We start from the raw sequence: 13,977 nt of genomic DNA, 5'->3' as shown, positions 1-13,977 counted from the left end.
GAGCTGCTCTGTGACCAAAGTTGTGGCAAGAAAAGCATTGTCCATTGAAGAAGCTTCTGCGGTTATTGAATCTACCAGCCAACTGATTGTAATTTCTATTTTCATCTATTCTTGAGCCAAACTGAGAAGATTTTACCTGTGGTTGGTTGTAGCTTTTGTTCATCCTTAAGGAGGATTGTCCCTGATAGTTTCTGTTTGTAATTCGTCCCTGCTTTACCTGATTATCTTCATTGTTCTTCCGCTCATTTCTTCTTGCTGCATCAAGATAACTTTTTGAGGTGGATGCTTGAGAGGTTTCTCCATTATAGCCCAAACCTGTCTTGTTTAGAGGAGACCGCTGCACACTGATAATCTCATCCAAAGTTTCAGATCCTTTGACAAATTTAAGATTAATAGCTTTTGTTTTCTCAATTTCTTTTCTGAGACCAACAATTTCACCTTCTAGTTTTTCAAGATGTTTTTCCTTTTCATCAATCTGAAATTGCAAAGTATCAATGATCACATTCTTTTCTTCTATGCCTCTCTTGAGTCTAGTGATTTCATTATAGAGATTATCCACATCTACAGCATCCTCATAATCATCATCTTCAAATGCCATTAACAGCTTATATTTATTACCTTGTTCATCTTCATCACTGTTTGATAAGCCATCACTATCTTCATGGGTGTAGTAACTTTTCTTATTTGCACTTTGTTTCTTGTTCCATCTAGCAGGTTCTTTTCCTTTATCCTTATAAGGACATTTTGCAGCATAATGACCTACTCTCCCACAAGCAAAGCATTTGAAAGGTAGCTTACCTCTGAACCTTCCAGAACCCCTTTGAAGATTTCTGACAAAATTTGATTCTTCTTCCTCTTCTTCTGGAACATGGCTTGCTTCATAGTAATCTTCTTTTCCTGATGCCTTAAAAGCAGCTTCCCTTCTGTCAGATGGACCTCCCTTTTTCATTTCATAAGCGGTTAGAATTCCATGTAGCTGAGACATAGTGAGAACACGGAGATTTTCTTTTTCTTCTATTGCAGATACTTTAGATTCAAACTTGGGGGATAATGATCTTAGAATCTTTTGAACTACTATAGTTTCTCTTATTTCTTCACCCAAATTTTTCATACAATTAACAATCTCATCTACCCGAAGAAAATAATTAGCCACACTTTCATCATTATACATCTTGAGAGTCTCATATTGAATCCTGAGAGTTTGAAGTTTAGCTTGCTTTACCTGTTCATCTCCTTCATAGCTAGTGATCATTTTGTCCCATATTTCTTTTGCTGATTTGAAGTGCATGACCTTCATGAATTCTGTTTGAGATATACTTCCTAATAGAGTACTAACTGCTTTTGCATTTGTTTCATACTTCTTTTTCTCAGCTGGATCTGTAGGAGTAGCTGAAGGAAAAGCATAGCCTGTTTCTACAATGTTCCAAACTTCTGTACCAAGAGATTGAAGATATGCAGTAACTCTTACCTTCCAATAATTGAAATTTGTCCCATCAAAAATCGGTGGCCTGATTGATGCTTCTTTCTCGTAGCTGCTCATGATGAATGATCTACCTTCAAGCAATCAAGCTTCTCTGAAGGACCTGCTCTGATACCAATTGTTGGAAATAATACTGAGAGGGGGGGTGAATCAGTATTATCAGATCAATCAAACTTTTCAATGCTCAGAAACATATACGCTACTTCAGTTAGGTGAACCATCGTGTACACGCTACTGTGGTTAAGTAAAACAGCGTATAAGAAGAAAACTCATAATTTAGTTAGCTTATTCTTCAGTTAAGTTCATCAGGACATTATTCACCACATTAACAGTAAGCAGGTGCAGTATAACAGAACAGATCAAAAACCACACACATGAACACCAAGATATAAGGTGGAAACCCAATGTGGGTGAAAACCACCTGCTGCAAGTTGTCTCTATCTTTCTTTAATAAGAAACTTCAGTTTACAATATTTTGTACTGGTGCAGCCTTGTACCAGTACGCAGGCTACAACCTGCAGAAGGCTACAACCTTCTCTCGTTCTCCAAACTTCCTTGGAAGGGAGCTCCAACCCCCTTTGCTCTTGTACTAGCCAAGATACTAGTACGTAGGTGCTGGCCTACAATCTTCTTTCTTTCAGGTATCACTTTTCATACATTTTCAGACTGGATATTCCTGAAGCACATCATTCAATCTGTAGAACCCAATTCATTCAACTTTCATAACAGATCCATGAAGCATAAAACAACCAATACTAGAATTATCAAACTTTGAATCACTGAACCACTGAACCCTGTCAATCACCAGATACCAGAACCCAGAGCAGTCTACAGAACTCTGCAATAACAGTCAGATCCAACTGCAAAACCCAAAAATAAGCTTTAAGAGATATACGCTACTTCAATGAGCGAAACCCGCGTGTACACGCGTTTTTACTTAAGCCAACCTGCGTACAGATCTAAAAATAGATTCTCTCAACTTGCAGCTGTACCAGACATCAGTTAGATCCAGAACATAATATTGCGACAGTATGCAGATCTAGAAATACGCATAATCAACCATATCATAATAGAGCATTTCAAACCATTAGATCCCGATTTGTCCTTAGATCTAGTCTTCCATCCGCCGATGTGATTTCTCCTTAGCTCATATCAAGCAACCCGAACCCTGCATATCAGATCTCTTTCTCTCTTAGATATTCAAGCCTTGTCCAAAGATGATATTGCCTAATGATCTTCTTCTCCTTATATAGCCTTAGGCCTTTCTCAATACCAAGAGCCAAAACCATAGTAACACAATAACATCAACTTTAAAACTAGGGATCGACACGCCCGTCGAGACATAATGGTCCGAAATCATAGGCACAACTTCCAAGGACTAACCACCATGGACCAAAGGAACCTTTCCACATACACGCGCTTTTTCTGAATCGAACTAGCGTGTACACGCGACTTGGGCTTAACGAAACGGCGTGTATGAGCTTCCTTGGCATGCTGTACTGAGATCTGTCTTCTGATTAAGTTGCCATCACCTGTACCAACCTCTGAGTGAGTTTCCATCAAGGACAACACTTAAATCATAATGCCAACATTCCTGATCTTCTCCCTTCCTTGATGTGGAGAAGGTTTTTCACGTCTTGTCCTCTTTCTTGTTGCCATTTTTTTCCAAAACTCGGCAATAACATGGTTATACAAGCCACAAAAACTACATGGTTTTCTATGCCATGATTTGTGATCATCATTAACAATATTCTTGTAATCAAAAGGAACATTAGCATAAAAAGACCTCTTATAACTTGCTTGGTTGTCTCTGGTGTGACGATCTGAAATCACCCCTAGGTGACCTCACGAAATTAATGAAGGTATTATAGACTCATGTGCTGGTGTGTGTGTCTATGTTATCTTGTGCAACGGATTGATAAGATTGTGAAATACACAGACACTTGAAACAGTAAGAGATCATAGTAAGCAAACATAAACACAACAAAATTTAATAAGGAGTTCACCCAATCCTCCTGGGCTACGTCTCCTGGTCTAGCCTTCAATGGTGGCCTTTTTATTATGTTTTTAAAGCAAAGTCTTACAATAAGGAGCTCAATCTGAGTCTCACTTGACAGAGGATGATCAGTAGGATGGCACTTGGAATTCCCAAGTCCTTAGAGTTCACAGACTCCCCTTACCGAATTTCGACCTCAATTGGTCTCTGTCTGCTTGATGCTACCCTTACTCTGATGGTCAACTCGGCTTCTCTGCCCTCTGCAACTTTGCCTCTCTTTCTGTGTCTCTCGGCCTTCGGCTTCTTCACTGCTTCTCTGCCTCACTGTCCCCCTGCTTCCTGTCAGCTTGTGGCTTTAAAGCCAGTTCGTTCCTTCAACTGTTCGTTTCGGCTTCTCGGCTTTCTGGATCGCCTGCCTCTTTCCGCTAGGACTCCTCTGCCTTGCATCATCATTGTTGTGTAACAATTCACAGAGAGGTGGCCACCTGTCTCCTTGCGAATTGAGTGTCAGTTCTTCCTGGACAGTCGTTTTTCTGTTATTTCCCAGATGCCCGTGAAACGGATCCTTCTGTCAATTCATTAGTCAAATCGGACTTCAAATATTATGCGTCGTAGTTTATTTCTCCCCGGGTCCAGTCATCCATCGGGTTGAACCTCTGCCGTTGATTTGGAGCCCCCAGATCCTACAGTCTTCGCTTATATCGCGTGGTTGAGTTGCTCGACCGTTGGTCCGCAATGTAAGCGGCTTCTCTCTCTCTCCGCCGGACATGTGTCACTTAGTGTATGGAATCGTTGGGTCCTCGGCCACACCAACTTACCGCCCTAAATGCCTTCGATATTCTGTCGGTTTTGAGCGCGGGACCCGCCTTGTCGATTTTAGCGCTTTCCCATGGTTTTCTGGTTTTCCTTGTGACCGAGCGCTCAGGGCTTTTCCTTCTTGAGGGGTTTTGCCTAGCGATAAGCGCAATCTCTATTAGAAACAAACTCCACTTCGGATCATGGCCTTCCCACTGAAAAAGCTTTTGGACCACCAAAAGTTGGTTTTCAAGCATCGACTAAGTGAGGATACAACTTTCTCACCTGTCCAATCTCTATCCATTTTTCACTGCTTGGCTTTGAACCCCTGAGCCCAATTCTGAGGTACTCAACATCTCCCCTATGCGTCGTTCTCACCTTCCTATCCAGAACTGTGTCTTCCTGCAATTCATTAAGATATTCATGTAACAGATCATCAATAGAAGGCAATTAACTCTCCTCTTTAGGATCTTCAATTAACGAAGGTTCAAATAATCTCAAGCTGTCTGCATTGACGACTGAGTAGATGTGCATATAAGCTGGCAAATCAAGGCGAAAAGCATTCTCACCAATTTTCTCAAGGATCCTGAAAGGTCCATACCTTATTGGTTTTAGCTTTTTACCTTCACCTTGCATCCTGTCCTTGCTGATATACAGCCAGACTTGATCACCAACTTGGAAACTATGCTCCATCCGATGCTTGTCATGCCTTGCCTTGTATTTGGCCTGGCTCTTTTCCAGCTGTTCCTATACTGCCTGATGGATCTCTTGGATTTGTTCAATGAACCTAGTTGCCTTGTCCACATCGTTGTGTCCCTCAACTATTGTGTCCTTACCAAAGACAAAATCCAAGGGAGACCTTGGTGTGAAACCAAAACAAGTCTCAAAAGGAGATCTCTATGTGGAAGAATGTTTGGCTCGGTTGTAAGCATGCTACACATAACACAAATGTTCATCCCAAAGCTTGGGATGTTTGCTGCAATATCCCCTTAGCAACTAGATCACCGTCTTGTTGACGACTTTTGTCTGGCCATCGATTTGTGGATGGAAAGTTGTGCTTTTCTTCAGTTTTGTGTCCATTAGTTCCCATAGACTTGACCAAAACTTCCCACAAATTTGGTGTCTCGATCAGATATAATGGAAGTGGGTAATCCAAAATGAACCCATACATGTTGAACGAACAGTTTTGCAGTTTGTTCAGTTGTAATCTGTTTATTACAAGGTATCAAAATACACATTTTGCTGAACCTATCCACAACAACATATAGATAATCATGACCCTTCCTAGATTTAGGCAGTCCTCCAACAAAGTCCATGGAAACACTTTCCCAAGGATGAGAAGGAACTGGCAATGGAGTGTACAAGCCTAGTTTCCTATTGCTGGGCTTGCTTTTAGCACACATAGTACACCCTCTTACATATCTAGAAACTATCTCGTTCATTTTTGGCCAATAACAAAATCTTTGCAGCTGTGCAACTGTTTTGCTTACCCAAAAGTGACATGATATTAGAGAATTGTGTGCTTCTTGAATTATCTTTTCTCTTTCAGTTTGTGGAATGCATAGCTTCCCACAATGATACAAGAGTTGGTCCTTAATATGATAATCCAATTCTTCTACTCGTTTGCCTTGACTTAAAGTTGCATATACATCTTTAAAGTCTATATCTTGAGAATATTGTTCAATGTAACTTTCATGTAATACAGAATTATGCTTAAGTATAGTAGATGCATTCATAATGGGTCTAGATAATATATCTGCAACTTTATTATGTATGCCCTTTTTATATCTGATGACTAAATGAAACTGTTGTAGGAACCCCATCCACCTGTAGTGTCTTGATTGCTGCAACTTAGTTTGGGAGTGTAGATATTGAAGTGGTTGATGATCAATATGGATAATTGTTTCCTTGCTAGTAATGTTTCCACTTTTTCACACTCTGTACTAATGCATACAATTCCTTATCATATGTGGGATAGTTAACTACTGCAGAGTTAAACGTCTCAGAATGATAACATATGGGTTTACCTTGCTGTATCAACACTGCTCCCATGGCATAGTCACTAGCATCTGTTTGGATCTCAAACGGTCTTTGAAGATTTGGCAGTGATAGTACTGGTGCTATACTAATCTTTTCTTTCAAGGTGTCAAAGACTTTCTACTGTTTGCCTCCCCACTGAAACACCTTGTTCAATCCTTTTAAAGCATGTAAGGGAGCTGCAATTAAGGAAAAGTTAGAAATGAACTTTCTCCAATATTGTGCTGCTCCTAAGAAGCTTCTAACTTCTGTAGCAGATTTGGGTTTAGGCCAGTTTATAATGACTGCCACCTTAGAGGGATCTATCTTCAATTCACCACCCCCTACTATATGTCCCAAATAATTCAAAGATATTTTGCCAAATTCACATCTTGAGAGCTTAACATAAATTTTTTCTCTTTTCAAAACATCTAGTGTCTGCTTAACATGCTTAAAATGTTCTTCCCATGTCTTGCTAAATATAATAATGTCATCCAGATATACAATAACAAAATCATCGAGAAAAGGTCTGAGCACATCATTCATTATTCTCATGAAAGTAGCAGGAGCATTAGTTAAGCCAAAAGGCATAACTAGCCACTCATACAATCCCTGCTTTGTTTGAAATCAGTCTTCCATGCATCTTGTTCTGCAACTCTGACCTGATGATATCCACTATGCAAGTCTAACTTGGAAAAATAAACGGCTTCCTTTAACTGATCTAATAGATCATCTATGTGAGGAATGGGATAACGATTTTTTATTGTTATTTTATTTAGTGCTCGGTAATTAATGCACATTCTCCACGAGCCATCTTTCTTTCTCACCAAAACGATTGGTGACCCACATAGTGATGTGCTAGGTCTGATAAACCCCTTCTTGAGCAACTCTTGCACCCGCTTCTTGATTTTTGCATTCTCTAAAGCGGACAACCTATACATCCCATTGTTAGGCAATGGAGCATCTTGCTGCAAATTAATATCATGCACTATTTCCTTTTTGGGTGGTAGACCTTTAGGTTCTCGAAACAAGATATCATACTCTGAAACAAATTTTTCTAAATCAGCTTGTTGTTTAGCATCACAGCCCTCAAATACATTGGTTTTATCAGGTTTCTTTTCCTTTACAACCATCAGTAAAAATCGTTTGCATGAATTTACAATTCGTTTCATCTGCCCTGAGTTTATGAGAGTATAATTATTCTTGAGCTTATGAGATCTTACAAAGTATTCGATCCATCTTTAACGAGTAGATACTTGTTCTCAGCTCTATAGAAAATAGCTTTTCTATCATACAAGTAAGGACTTCCTAAAACAATTCCACATATATCCAAAGGAATTATATCTAACTCAACCTCATCTACAAATGCTGACCCAAAAGAAAACTTGAGTTTGCATTGTCTAGTCACTTGTAATTGTGCTTTATCACTTAACCAACCTAATGGGTATGGTTTCTTGTGAGGTGTAGTCAGTAATCCCAACTTCTTCACAATTGCTTCATAAATTAAATTTACTTGTGAGCCACTATCAAACAAAGTATCAATTTTTTGATGCTCGGAAATAACTCGAATATGGAAAAGCTCATGCCTTTTTCTCTCATTTTCTTCATCAATAGTAGATTGTGCAGAATTACTAGTAGATGCTTCATAATTCTTACCTTTTATACCTGTGGATGCAATGGTTGTTTCATCTCCTGAATCCAACTCCAAATCTTTCTTAATAGTTGCAACAATCTTCTTCTTCTTGCCCTTGAACTTCTTAGGTCTCAACTCCGGATGCAGAATCCAACAGTGCTCATCATCATGCCCATCCTTCTTATAGTGAGTGCATGAAGACTTGATTTTCTGTGTAGTGTTGGCCTTCCTCTCTTTCTATTTCTGTTTTATTTTCTCCTTATTCTTGCTTGCAATGGGCTTGGATGATCCTCCAACCTCTGGGTTCCCATTCTTTCCTCTAGCTTCTAGATGCATAGCTTGAACAGATACCTCATCTATACTAGTGGGATTAAACATGAGGATAGTGTGCCTCATGTAGCTGTGTAGACCACCGATGTACTTCAACAGAGTCTCAAGTGAGTCTAATGAGATTCCTAGAATCAAAGCTCTCTTCCTAAATTCTTGGGTGTAACCTTGTACACTTTTCCCTTTCAATTGGCGAAGAGTTTGCCAGCTCATCATGGCTTGTTGCATGTAGGCCAATGGATAGAACTGCTTTTTGATTGCAGAAACAAATTCACTCCAGACAGAAAGAGTCTTACCATGTCTCTTCATGTCAGCTTGGGTCCTGCCTTCCCACCAAACCAAGGTAGTGCCCCCAAGGCGTAGGCTAGCCAGCTGAATCTTGCTCTTGTCTGAGTCGATACTCTGCACTCTGCAATAAACATCAATTTGTCTGATCCAATTGTCCAACTTTTCTGCATTCAACTCTCCATCATATATTGGTAAATCAAATTTAACATCTAGTTTAATAAAAGATGTCTTCTTTTTATGTTTAGGGCTATTAGGAGGTGTGAGAAAGTTTTTTTCTTTCCCTTTTCCATTTGAGCGGTCATGGAGGAGAGACTCTTCTTCTCCTTTATCTTGTTTGGAGCTTCATGATTCCTCATCTTTATGTTTTCTAAAGCCCTTATACATTTCCTCTACCATGGATCTCATGGCCAGGAAACTATCTATAAATTGAGGTTCTGGGCCCATGGAACCTTCCTCCGACATTGTCTTCTGAGGATAGACTCTTCCAATTTCAGGATTAGTTTCGACCAACTCTCCTTCTCCTAATTTTAACTTCGATCTAGTTAGCATTCAACAACTAAATCCAACACAAGCTTGTCTAACCTTAACAACCTTTAGCTCTAATACCACTTGATCTGAAATCACCCCTAGGTGACCTCAGAAAATTAATGAAGGTATCACAGACTCATGTGATGGTGTGTGTGTCTATGTATATTGTGCAACGGATTGATAAGATTGCGAAATACACAAACACTTGAAAAAGTAAGAGATCACAGTAAGCAAACATAAACACAACAAAATTTAATAAGGAGTTCACCCAATGGGTTACGTCTCCTGGTCCAGCCTTCAGTGGTGGCCTTTTTATTATGCTTTTAAAGCAGAGTCTTACAATAAGGAGCTCAATCTGAGTCTCACTTGAAAGAGGATGATCAGTAGGGTGGCACTTGGAATTCCCAAGTCCTTAGAGTTCACAGACTCCCCTTATCGAATTTCGACCTCAATTGGTCTATGTTTGCTTGATGCTGCCCTTACTCTGATGGTCAACTCGGCTTCTCTACCCTCTTCAACTTTGCCTCTCTTTCGTGTCTCTCGGCCTTCGGCTTCTTCACTGCTTCTCTGCCTCACTGTTCCCCTGCTTCCTGTCAGCTTGTGGCTTTAAAGCCAGTTCGTTCCTTCAACTGTTCGTTTCGTCTTCTCGGCTTTCTGGATCGCCTACCTCTGTCCACTGGGACTCCTCTACCCTGCATCATCATTGCTGTGTAACGCTTTGCAAAGAGGTGGCCACCTATCTCCTTGCGAACTGAGTGTCAGTTCTTCCTGAACGGTCATTTTTTCTGTTATTTCCCAGATGCCTGTGAAACGAATCCTTCTATCGATTCATTGGTCAAATCAGACTTCAAATCTTATGCGCCGTAGTTTATTTCTCCCCCGGGTCCAGTCATCCATCGAGTTGAACCTCTGTCGTTGATCTGGAGCCCCCAGATCCTACGGTCTTCGCTTATATCGCACAGTTGAGTTGCTCGACCGTTAGTCCACGATGTAAGCGGTTTTTCTCTCTCCTCGCTGGACACGCGTCACTCAGTGTATGGAATCGCTGGGTCCTCGGCCAAACCCACTTACCACCCGAAATGCCTCCAATATTCCACCGGTTTTGAGCGCGGGACCTGCCTTGTCGGTTTTAGCGCTTTCCCACAGTTTTCTGTTTTCCTTGTGACTGAGTGCTCGGGGCTTTTCGTTCTCGAGGGGTTTTTCCCAAAGATACGTAGTGCTTTGTGCTAATCGCGTATTAGAAATAGCCTCCATTTGTGGATCTGAGCTTCCCAATTGCCATTTTTGCGCCATGCGCGGTCTCCATGGGCCAACGGTCAACGTGCTTTGACCGAAGGTCCTTGTTGCTCCGTGCTGGCTGTAAATTGCCATTATTCAAAGGTTATTTCTGATAGCTATAAGATTTCTTGAAGTATATCATTCATTCTTAACAATCATGGAATTGTTGAGGATCCAATTCGGATCATGTGATCTTGGTGATGAGAGCTTCCCTTAAATCTTATTTTGTAATGTGCACTATCATGGGAAGATTTTGATGTGTTCCCGTCATCCTCTTTCCTCGATGGTTTCAGAAATGGCTTGGATTCTTTTCCAAAATAACCCCATGCTTCAGCTACCTTCGAGCACTCCTTCAATGTATCCCAATCCTGCAAATTGAGGCCTTCATATGACCTCCAATGGCTGAGTCATTCCTTGGCCATTAACACCAAGTCCTCCTCCTTTGTACCCCATATTGGTGAGGATTCTCATATTAGTTCTTGAAATGGGTACCTTGATGCTTCCAACAAAAATAATAGCATGAGAAGATGAAGTTTCTTTTACCTTCAATCCCGTTGGTGATGCTTGACAATATTCTCCTTTATTGGTGGAAAACTCTCCCACTTGTTCCTCCACAACCTACTCCAACCTAAGCCTCAATTTTCGCTTCTCTTCTTTTGCACCTTGGAGAAGTATCTAAAGTTGTACATTCTCTACTTGAATGGAATGGTTGATCTCTTTCAACTATTCAATTCTAGCTCACTTTAATCCTTTGCCCATGATGGCATGCACAATCCCTAGCAAAAATGCCAAACCGCTCTAATACCACTTGATCCAGAAAATTTTCGTGAATGTTTTTAAACGAAAATCCCCATTATATAGGACCTTTTACTGACACTTACATTTGCTTGTGAAATCATGAGCAATGTGAATTATTAAACAACAAATTAGCAACCATCAACATGGAACAAGAAACAAATAAGAAGTAATCATAAACACACAATATGATAAAGGAGTTCATCCAGTGTGGACTACGTCTATGGGCCCAGTGTCAAGAGTGGGGAGGCTACTTCATTAGTTACTACAGGAAGACGATGAGTACATGATGTAATCTTTTTCAATACAAGGATGAATCCCCTTAACTAGAGTGGCATGTCTCGCTCGGGATACATTCTTCTACAATAAATCTCACTCATAAAAGCTCTCCTTCAGCATGACAAAATAACAATATCTCACATAAAGTGGCATACAATAATCCTCCAACAAAGTGTCATACATGGATCTCAAAATCAAATCATCATCTCAACAAAATGGAATGAAGGCATGGAAATAATGCATCTTATACCTTCAATTTTAGGGACGTCCTGAAAATCAGCTACTTGGATGAAAGAATTGTCTACACCATTGTGTTGCTTGTGAAAGACCGTGAAATATGACTCTAAACTCGACCCCTTTCTGACTTGGTCAAGTCCGGGCTCCCTATGAATCTCAAATATTCCTCAAATATTTTCTTTTGTGGGTTGATTGAAATTCAGCTTCTCAAACAAAGAAACTGATCACACCATCGTATTCCTTGCAAAAAATAGAGACAAATGAGTATAAAGTTGGTCTGGTTCTGAAACTGTCAATTTTAAGCCTCCACGGAATCTTTAATATCACAATTGTATACGCTTCTAATGAAATATTTATTGGTGGAATATATATTATCATATTCGATGTGAACCTTGTCATTATTTCTAATTGGTTCTACATGAATATTGGGCTTCCATTGCACATTTGAATTTTTATCAATCTAATTTTTATTATTAACAATTGAGTCCTACCATTATATGTTGCTCAAACAAAAATTAGAGAGCATGGGTTGGAGGTCTGAAATCTTGTTGTTGTTCATTGTTGTCCATGCAATTAGTGGTTACTTCGTTAGGTCTTATTATATCTTTGTTATTTTTTGAATATATTTCACTGACCATAACTATAACACTCCCCCTCCTAATCCCCTACAAAACACAGGTTAGGAGGTAGATAGTTACCATGTTGACCTAAGTTCCAAGATTTCGTTATAGAAGTGTTGTTTAAAACTTTTGATCTTCTCAACCGACTTAAACCTCAGTTAGACATCACCATTTTGTTTGTCTCATCAAGATGATTCTAGCGATATAAAATTTTACTTCAATCTGACATTTGGATCTAGAGTCATAGCTCTTGAAAATTTTATATTGTCTCATCCTCCATCTACCACGTGGAATCTTAGTCAACCCTTCACTACCATTTGGCATGGTCGTATTAGTTTTCGACCCATTCATGGGTTCGATCTCACCACCTTGCACTATGCTTGAGAATTGTGTGCATTTATAAGTGTGTGTGTGTTATCGACCAAACTTGACAGCCATCATCCATTGCCAAACTTTTCGTTACCTTACTCTTAACATTTATGCATTCATAAGTCACTCCATGTCAAAATTCTAATCTGACCCACCTGTGATCATTTGATGGATCACTTATTGACATACACTTTTCCCATATCTAGGGCTTTGTTACCATGCCCTTTCCTACTTTGCACACTTACAAAGGCTCTGAGGTCAAGCTTCCAGTATGACCTATTGTTAATTAAGGTTGTCATTGATGTCAATATGGAATTGTTCATGATGGAAAATTCTTGTGAGCTATGACGTTGCCCTAGATTTCCTTTGATCATAGTGCCTTAGATGTCCTTGAAATAACCATGAAGATGCCATAACCTCATGCATATTATGATATCCTTGCTCATGATGACAAGCTCTTCTTGATTGATAAGGATGCCTAATCCTAATGACAATGTATGGAGCCCTAATCCTTATATACAAGCCCTTGCCCTAACTATCTCTATTGAAGAACAATGACAACACATTACATTTTATGACATGGACAATGATTGGTGACATGACATGAAGGACTTGGAAATCACTTAATGGAAAATTGATGGATGTTGCACTATGACATATGGATGACATATCACTGCACTATTATTGGATACATGATGCTACACTATCAAGATGACATACATGATTACACACTATGATGAAGAGCTTGGAGTCATAATAATAAAGAATCCTTAATGAACTTCTTGTCCTAATCACCTTCTGCACATAAAAAATTTAAGGACATCCACAAAGAAAAAATATTTTGGACACCTTGGAGGCATCCTTTCAAAATGGATCCTAGACCATCTTAAACAAGATATTTTTCCTCTTTCTAGCGAGCCTTTATTTGTCTCGAAACTCCTAGTAGTTTGTGAGATATTGAATTTTAAGCTATGAAAAATATAATTAATGTTGAGCCGACCTATGCTCAAAGACACAAGGTGGCCTGCCTCCAAAGATGTGTCCCTTCAATCAAGCAACAAAATGTGTATAAATAAAGACCGCAAACCCTCATTTCTAACACAAAAATTTGGTCAAGAAAATAGAGAATTCGGTGGAGAACACAGAGGCAAATAAGAGGTCGAGGAGGACATTAAAGTTTATTGTTTAGGCAACTTTTTAAGGAAGATGAGGAGGAATACATTACAACATACCACATTACAAAAGACTACATTACAACAGATCAGTGACTATGTTTGTGAGGCTTGGTTTTTGTGACAAGTGTGTTGGTAACTCTGCTTGTGGATGATAGTCTTGT

Source organism: Pinus tabuliformis, chromosome 6 (genome assembly GCF_031772625.1).
Source record: "Pinus tabuliformis cultivar Carrire ecotype Pingquan chromosome 6, CPIR1, whole genome shotgun sequence".
Classification (NCBI taxonomy): Eukaryota; Viridiplantae; Streptophyta; class Pinopsida; order Pinales; family Pinaceae; genus Pinus; species Pinus tabuliformis.
The sequence above is the reverse complement of the archived record's forward strand: the minus strand, read 5'-3'. Positions refer to the sequence as shown.